The sequence below is a fragment of the Mus pahari genome, chromosome 15 (genome assembly GCF_900095145.1).
Source record: "Mus pahari chromosome 15, PAHARI_EIJ_v1.1, whole genome shotgun sequence".
In the NCBI taxonomy this organism is placed as follows: Eukaryota; Metazoa; Chordata; class Mammalia; order Rodentia; family Muridae; genus Mus; species Mus pahari.
The window spans coordinates 3,779,352-3,787,558 of record NC_034604.1 but is presented as its reverse complement, the minus strand read 5'-3'; positions in this window follow the sequence as shown (position 1 = coordinate 3,787,558).

Sequence of the window (8,207 nt, the reverse complement as noted above, 5' to 3'; positions counted from 1 at the left end):
AGTCCCATCTGATACCCCACTGCTGAGTCCCACCTGATACCCCACTGCTGAGTCCCACCTGATACCCTCTGCTGAGTCCCATCTGATACCCCACTGCTGAGTCCCACCTGATACCCCACTGCTGAGTCCCATCTGATACCCCACTGCTGAGTCCCACCTGATACCCCACTGCTGAGTCCCACCTGATACCCCACTGCTGACCTTGGTTCTTGGTATCCTGACTCTGATGAGGCAGTGGCTTTCTGGAACTGTAAATCTCTGACTCCCTGTTTACTGTTGAGTATGTCAGCTGTGTGAAGTTTCCTGCAGCAGGCCCTCATTTTTAAATACTCATGGCTCCTGTTCTATGATTGGATCCTGACTTGTGCAGCAGGTATTCAAGAACTGCAGAAGGAAGAGTTGAAATGTGTGGCTACTCTGCTGGTATCTTGCTGAAGGTTATTGTGTGCCCCATACTTAATAAGCATGTTTGTTATTATTTTCCTCACATTCTCAACATTGCTCCTGTTTATGACTTGAAGTTACACTTCAGCTTGTAAATGGGATTCCTTGTTTTCTAGTTATTGTATCTTGGCATGGTGTTTTTCAAACCCCATTTTATTATGTCCCACACTTAAAAAGCCACCTGGATATGCTCCCTTTCTAGTCTTTTTGTTAAAGTATCTTTAAGCCCCTCACATGTTTTTGTAATGTGTAAGGCAGACTCTGTTACGACAGAAAAGTTTCAAAAGACTTGTGCAGCTGGGAGCTTTTTGATGATTTCATTTTATAAGCCCCTTGGAATGAATGTGGGCATTAAAAGGCACAATGAATACAGTATCAGTTTAACAAGATTTGAGTGGCCTTTTTTTTTTTCTTTTTTACAGAGAACTTAACATTTCTAGACATTGAGATTCCACCAGTGCCTTTCTCTATAATGTGCAAAAAAATGAAATTTAGCAGACATATAAAATGGGAAAATAGAAAAGTTGTCATAAATCTCTTGTATTAAAGTGTTTTCAATTGCTTCAGAAGGAAACAGGACTAGAAAGTCCAGGTGCTGTTTGTTAGAGCAGAGCGCTGATGTCTCTGCGTCATGATGGGATGTAATGAAAGAAACCGAAGCTCACATGCTTGCAGGGAACGCTGAGGATTCAGACCCATCTGGCAGCTCTGCACAAAGCAAGGGTGCAAAGGGCCTGCTAAAGCAGTGAAAACTGCACAATGAGGCAGAATTCTCCAGACCCTTCTATGTGGCAGGCCCAGATCTTCCCTAGTTCCTGACCACAAGCCTCTCCGTGTGAGTAGCAAGTGGGCCTCCTGACAATGGGCAACCTCTCCAGGCTTCTGTGCCTGCTCACTATGACGGGGAACTCAGCCATGAGAACCACCAGCATATTGTCCCAAGAAAGGATTCGGTAGCTGTGTCACTAGGTCTGGAAAAATTAGACCTCTAAGGTTGTTGGACCTCCCAAGCCTGAGTATTGGGGCACACTGGGGTACACTGGGGTACACTGGGGACCAGCTGTAACATGGGCCAGCCACATTCCCTCACACAATGTTTTCCTCTCCTTTGGGGGACTTGGTTTAGGGGATTATCTTTGCTTCAATATCTTGACTTAGAATATTTACATATACTTGGAAAACTTTCTCAGTAAGTATTCTCTCTTCCCCCTTTTTAAATGGTGGTATGCTAGTCCATCACATGAGTATTAAGTATTTCTCTCAAGCAGTGGGATATTAGTGCCTGTTTGATGTATTTACAGATTTTGTGCTAATAAAGACTCTGCATCATGATATCTACAGGTGTTTTCATTTGATGAGATTTCTTAACAAGCTGTATGTGATGACTTTCTTGCATAGGGATTTCAAGGGCATATAGGTGTCACATGTTGATGAGTATTACTATGATCTTGGAATGTTCTAGTTTATAGTCACACAGACTTAAATACTGCTCATACAAATTATCACTGTTTCCCTTTAGAGTTTGGAATTATGCAACTTGGTTATTTAACATTGTAGTTTAGACTGGAAGCCATGGAGATGTATGAGAACAGGTAAAGGACATAGGAATAGTTTTGCTATGGGCAGACAGCGTTCTGGAAGAGAACAGCAAAAGCATGAGCTGATTCTCACTGTGAAGCGGTTGCTGGGCTTCTCTTCTGCCAAACTGCAGGTAAGCTGCCCAGTGATCATTACTTATTTTTTGAAGGGCAAAGGGTAGAAACAGACTGTGAATTTTACTGTGTTTATCATATGCAATGGTCATCCTTTTTATTTGCAGGGATGTGTACATGTATTGTGTATATGTATTTATGCTTGTTTGCACATGTGAAGGTGAGTGTGTATGTGCACTGGTGCTCATGTATGCAGAGGCACAAGGTCAGAGTTATGTGTCTTCCTCCATCACTCACCCTTTAGATACTGAGGCGGAATCTCCCACTGAGCCTGAAGCTCACAGGTTCAACGACTGGGGATGCCGTCTCTGACTTAAGAGCTCTGGGATGATAAGCAGTCTGCCAGGCTCATGGCATTTGTGTGGTGCTGGAGATCTGAACGCTCGTCCCTGTGCTTAGTGCTCTGCTCACTGAGCCACCCCTAAGTCCTGCCATCCCATTCTTAACCCATATTTTTATATCGTTCAAGTAAATCATGGTGTGTGTATAATTTTTCATCATGTTTTGTAAATTTGACATTAATGGGATATGCATACTAATAAGCAGAATTACAAGTTGAAGAACTGAATTTTTTATATTCAAATTTTCACTTTTACTCACCAATGTCATTGTTGCTGGTAGTAGGCATAGACTTCTGTTTGAAGAGCTTGCTGGGATCTTACTCTGAACTGAAGCTCTGTCTCTATCACAGGATGTGCTCAAAGGACAAGAGTATGACAGACTGTTCAGCACCATTAGTGTCAGTTTTCCCTTCTTGAGCTGGGATCTCACTATGTTGCCATGGCTGGCTGTGTGCTCCCAGAGATCTGCCTGACTCACCTCCAAGTGCTGGCATTAAAGGTGTACCACCACACCCAGGCTTCATGGCACTTTTTAGTATTTGTAAAGATTAATGTAACTGTCTGCTCCTCCACCTTTTTCAGACAGAAGTATCTTAGTAAATTTTGAACACACTGGGTTCATTTTTAATAGGCAGCTGAACATGAAATATTCAATCTGATTGTACAAGTCTACATGAAAAAGAAAAACTATACTTTCTTCCAATTGAGTTTTCCAAAAATGTAGTTTTACTTACTGAATTTGCCATCTATTGACCTTTCTATGCACTGACTTAAGTACAGAATCAATTATTTATCAAAAAAAAAAAATGTACAGAACTGAGTAGGCCCTCTGCTAACATACTGCCAAAAATACACTGGTTGTTTAACATTGGGATGTAAATTTGTCTTAGAAGTGGCAGCTTGCCAATGTTCAGCATAGATGATTAAAAGGTTTTAAGCATATAATTGTGTGATTGCTTTCATGACATATGAACTAGGATAATAGAAACAGTAGTTATTATAACTTACAAATTTGTTGCTATAAGATGTAGGATCAATGACAGAGATAAACATTCCAGTTTTACTAAGTTTAGTCATCTTTGGGGAAGCTGACAGACAAACCTTGGGGTGGACCAGAAATCATACCCTTCATCTCTTTTGCTATGCTGGTGTCAGCCTGGTGCATCAGATTTCCAGGTAAATGTAACGGTCACGCACTTCGTTTTGTTCCCTCTAATCTTTTGCTCCCTTGTAGTTTAGGGGTGCTAACTTCCAAGTCTGGGTTTGACCTGGATCCTATACAGGACTTTTGAAGTCCTTTTCTATTTGCTGTACTGCCTTCCTGTCTGGCCTTGACCTCTTTGGGCCCTGGATAACAACCTGTCCTCAAAGTCAGGGTCCTACACAAGATTCCAAGATCCCTGATTGTAATGGCTTAGCAGGAAGGACCATTGATGTCTTTCATAACACACGAGATAAATAGACCTTTATTTAACTTAAGAAGCCAAGAATAGAGTGTTTACTAGTTCATAACTCACCTTGAAGAAGCCAAATACCCACCATTCCTTCTGTTAGGACGTCTATGTGTTGATTTGTGAACTATAATTCCAAAGACCTTTTCCCTCACCTTGTCTTCTTCATTTTGAATGATTGAATGAATCTGCTTCTAAACATAGAATTTAAACATTTGTAACTCAAAGTTTTATGTGTATACAAAAAGAAGTAGCCTAGAAAAGAACACTAGATATGAAGTTCAAGGAATGCTCAAATGAACCAATAATTTCAGGAACGTGTAGGATTTGCTCAGGCATCTCTATTGTTTGTAGATAATTTTTGGATCAAGCAAATATATATGTTTGCTAGAAGATTCTTTGGCAGCTTTCTAAAAAATCCAATCTTCTATATCCTGCTGATTTGGGGTTATTTTAGGACTAATCAATTATCTTCCTAAAATATAGGATTTTTAGGCTTCAGGCAATACTCTCTTCCTCTTTTAAGTAATTTATCGAATACAAATTTATGAAGTTGTGTGAATTCCCGATTAAATACAATACATGTAAATATGAATAAATATTTAGCACTAAATGCAATGGCATCAATAATTTGATCCTGATAAATATTGATAATAGCTCTAAAGTATTAATATTTAAATAAATGCTATAAAATTGGAACAGTTTTTCCAAACCTTCAGTGTTATGCTGTTTTTTTTATACCACATATCAAACTTTGAAGACATGGAGGCTGGTCTCAGGAATGTCTGGTGCCAGGCAAGTGCTCCATCACTATTAGTCTGGCTAAGTTGTTCAGGTTGGTCTTGAACTTGCTATGTGGTCCAAGCAGGATGTGAACTTGTGCTCAACTCACTCAACCTGCAAAGTAACCAGGGTTCCAAGGAGCAGACCTGGCTCCTTTTCCTTGTTTTCCCTACTTTATCTCAACATACAAAGCTAACTAATTCCTCACACATTGTTAAAACCTGTAAGAAACATCCATAGTGACAGTCACTGCTTTGTAATCGTCAAACTCTTGCTTAAAATTTTATAGAGTTGATTGAGAAAGGAAAGTGTGGCTTTAAAAAACAAACAAACAAACAAACAAACAAACACATGTGAGTAGCCATTTGAGATAGCAAACATTTCCCCAAAGTATAAAATTACCATACTCCAAGCTCCAACACTATTTAAATCGCCTACAGAAGTAGTTTTATGACATGTAAATATAACTGTGTGGATAAACAGAAATGGAATGACAAATGAAATCCCATTACTTATGAAACACAGATGATTTTTTATTAAACTAATAAAATGTATATTAAAATATACAACTTACTATTGACATTTTTAAGTCATCAAAATAATTTATAAAGTTAAATGCCTCTTAAATATACATGATATCTTCTGAAGGTAAAAGTAATATGCACTCAACCAATTTTTAAAATCTATTTGGAGGCTTCCGGTCTGCGCCAAATCAGTCTGGCGGTTCCTCAGAAAATTGGACATAGTACTACCAGAGGATCCATCAATACCTCTCCTGAGCCTATATCCAGAAGATGTTCCAACTGGTAATAAGAACAAACGCTCCACTATGTTCATAGCAGCCTTATTTATACTAGCCAGAAGCTGGAAAGGACCGTGATGTCCCTCAACAGATGAATGGATACAGAAAATATGGTACATTTACACAATGGAATACTGCTCAGCTATTAAAAACAGTGAATTTATGAATTTCATTGGTAAATGGATGGATCTGGAGGGTATCATCTTGAGTGAGGTAACCCAATCACAGAAGAACTCACATAATATGCACTCACTGATAAGTGAATATTAGCCCTGAAACCTAGAATACCCAAGATACAATTTGTAAAACACATGAAACTCGAGAAGGAAGACCAAAATGTGGACACTTCGCCCCTTCTTAGAATTGGGAACAAAACTCCCACGGAAGGGGTTACAGAGACAAAGTTTGGAGCTGAGACGAAAGGCCGGACCATCCAAAAACTGCCCCATTCGGGGGTCCATCCCATCATCAGTCACCAAACCCAGATACTAAGGCACATTCCCGCAAGATTCTGCTGAAAGGACCCTGATATAGTGGCCTCTTGTGAGGCTATGCCAGTGCCTGGCAAACACAGAAGTGGATGCTCACAGTCAGCTATTGGATGGAACACAGGGCCCCCAATAGAGGAGCTAGAGAAAGTACCCAAGGAGCTGAAGGGGTCTGTAACCTTATAGGTAGAACAACAATATGAACTAACCAGTACCCCCAGAGCTCGTGTCTCTAGCTGCATATTTAGCAGAAGATGGTCTAGTCAGCCATCATTGAGAAGAGAGGCCCCTTGTTCTTGCAAACTTTATATGCCACAGTACAGGGGAAAGCCAGGGCCAAGAAGAGGGAGTAAGTGGGCAGGGTAGCAGGGGCCGGGGGGTATAGGGCACTTTGGGGATAGCATTTAAAATGTAAATAAAGTAAATACCTAATAAAAATAGAAAAAATCTATTTGGAACATTAAACATGATAGAAGTAGAAAAAAAAATCTCTTATGAAGTCCTCTACGAAAGAAAATTGTGAAAAGTTCCTGATTAGAGAGAAAGTGTTCCATCTCCAAGGGAGAATATGCAGCATAACTGTGGCTTCATAGAATGAATTGGGTAGTGATCCTTCTGTTTCTATTTTGTGGAACAGTTTGAAGAGTATTGGTATTAGGTATTCTTTAAAGGTCTGATAGAATTCTGCACTAAACCTATCTGGTCCTGTGCTTTTTTTGGTTGGGAGACTTTTAATGACTGCTTCTATTTCTTTAGGGGTTATGGGATTATTTAGATTGTTTATCTGATCCTTATTTAACTTTAATATTTGGTATCTGTCTAGAAAATTGTCCATTTCATCCAGATTTTTCCAGTTCTGTTTAATATAGTCTTTTGTAGTAGGATCTAATGATTTTCTGAATTTCCTCAGTTTCTGTTGTTATGTCTCCCTTTTCATTTCTGAATTTTTAAATTTGGATACTGTCTCTGTGCCCTCTGGTTAGTCTGCTAAGGGTTAATCTATCTTGTTGATTTTCTCAAAGAACTAGCTTCTGTTTTTATGATCCTTGTATAGTTCTTCTTATTTCTATTTGGTTGATTTCAGTCCTGAGTTTATTTCTTGACATCTACTCCTGTTGGGTGTATTTGCTTCTTTTTGTTCTAGAGCTTTCAGGTGTTCTGTGAAGCCGCTAGTGTATGCTCTCTCCAGTTTCTTTTTTGAGACACCCAGGGCTATGAATTTTCCTCTTAGGACTGCCTTCATTGTGTCCCATAAGTTTGGGTATGTTGTGCCTTCATTTTCATTGAATTCTAAAAAGTCTTTAATTTCTTTATTTCTTTCTTGACCAAGTTATCACTGAATAGAGGGTTGTTCAGCTTCCATGTATATGTGGGCTTTCTAGAGTTTTTGTTGTTATTGAAGATCAACCAGTCTTAGTCTGTGCTGATCTGATAAGATCCATGCGATTATTTAAATCTTCTTATATCTGTTGAGGTTTATTTTGTGACCAATTATATGGTCACTTTTGGAAAAGGTATGATGAGGTGCTGAGAAGAAGGTACATTCTTTTGTTTAGGATGAAATGTTCTATAGATATCTGTTAAATCCATTTGATCCATAACTTCTGTTAGTTTTACTGTGTCTCTGTCCACGCTGACAGTGGGGTGTTGAAGTCTCCCACTATTGTTGTGTAAGGTGCAATGTGTGCTTTGAGCTTTAGTAAAGTTTCTTTTATGAATATGGGTGCCCTTGTATTTTGAGCATAGATGTTCAGAATTGAGAGTTCTTCTTGGTAGATTTTTCCTTTGATGAATATGGAGTGTCCTTCCTTATCCTTTTTGATAACATTTGGTTGGAAGTTGATTTTATTTGATATTAGAATGGCTATTCCAGCTTGTTTCTTGGGACCATTTAGAAAATTGTTTTCCATCCCTTTCCAGAAGATGCTCCAACATATAATAAGAACACATGCTCTACTATGTTCATATGAGCATTATTTATAATTTTCAGAAGCTGGAAAGAAACCAGATGTCCCTCCAAAGAGAAATGGATACAGAAAATGTGGTACATTTAAACAATGGAATACTACGCAGCTATTAAAAACAATGAATTTATGAAATTCTTAGACAAATGGATGGATCTGGAAGATATCATCCTAAGTGAAATAATCCAATCACAAAAGAACACAAATTATATGCACTTCCTG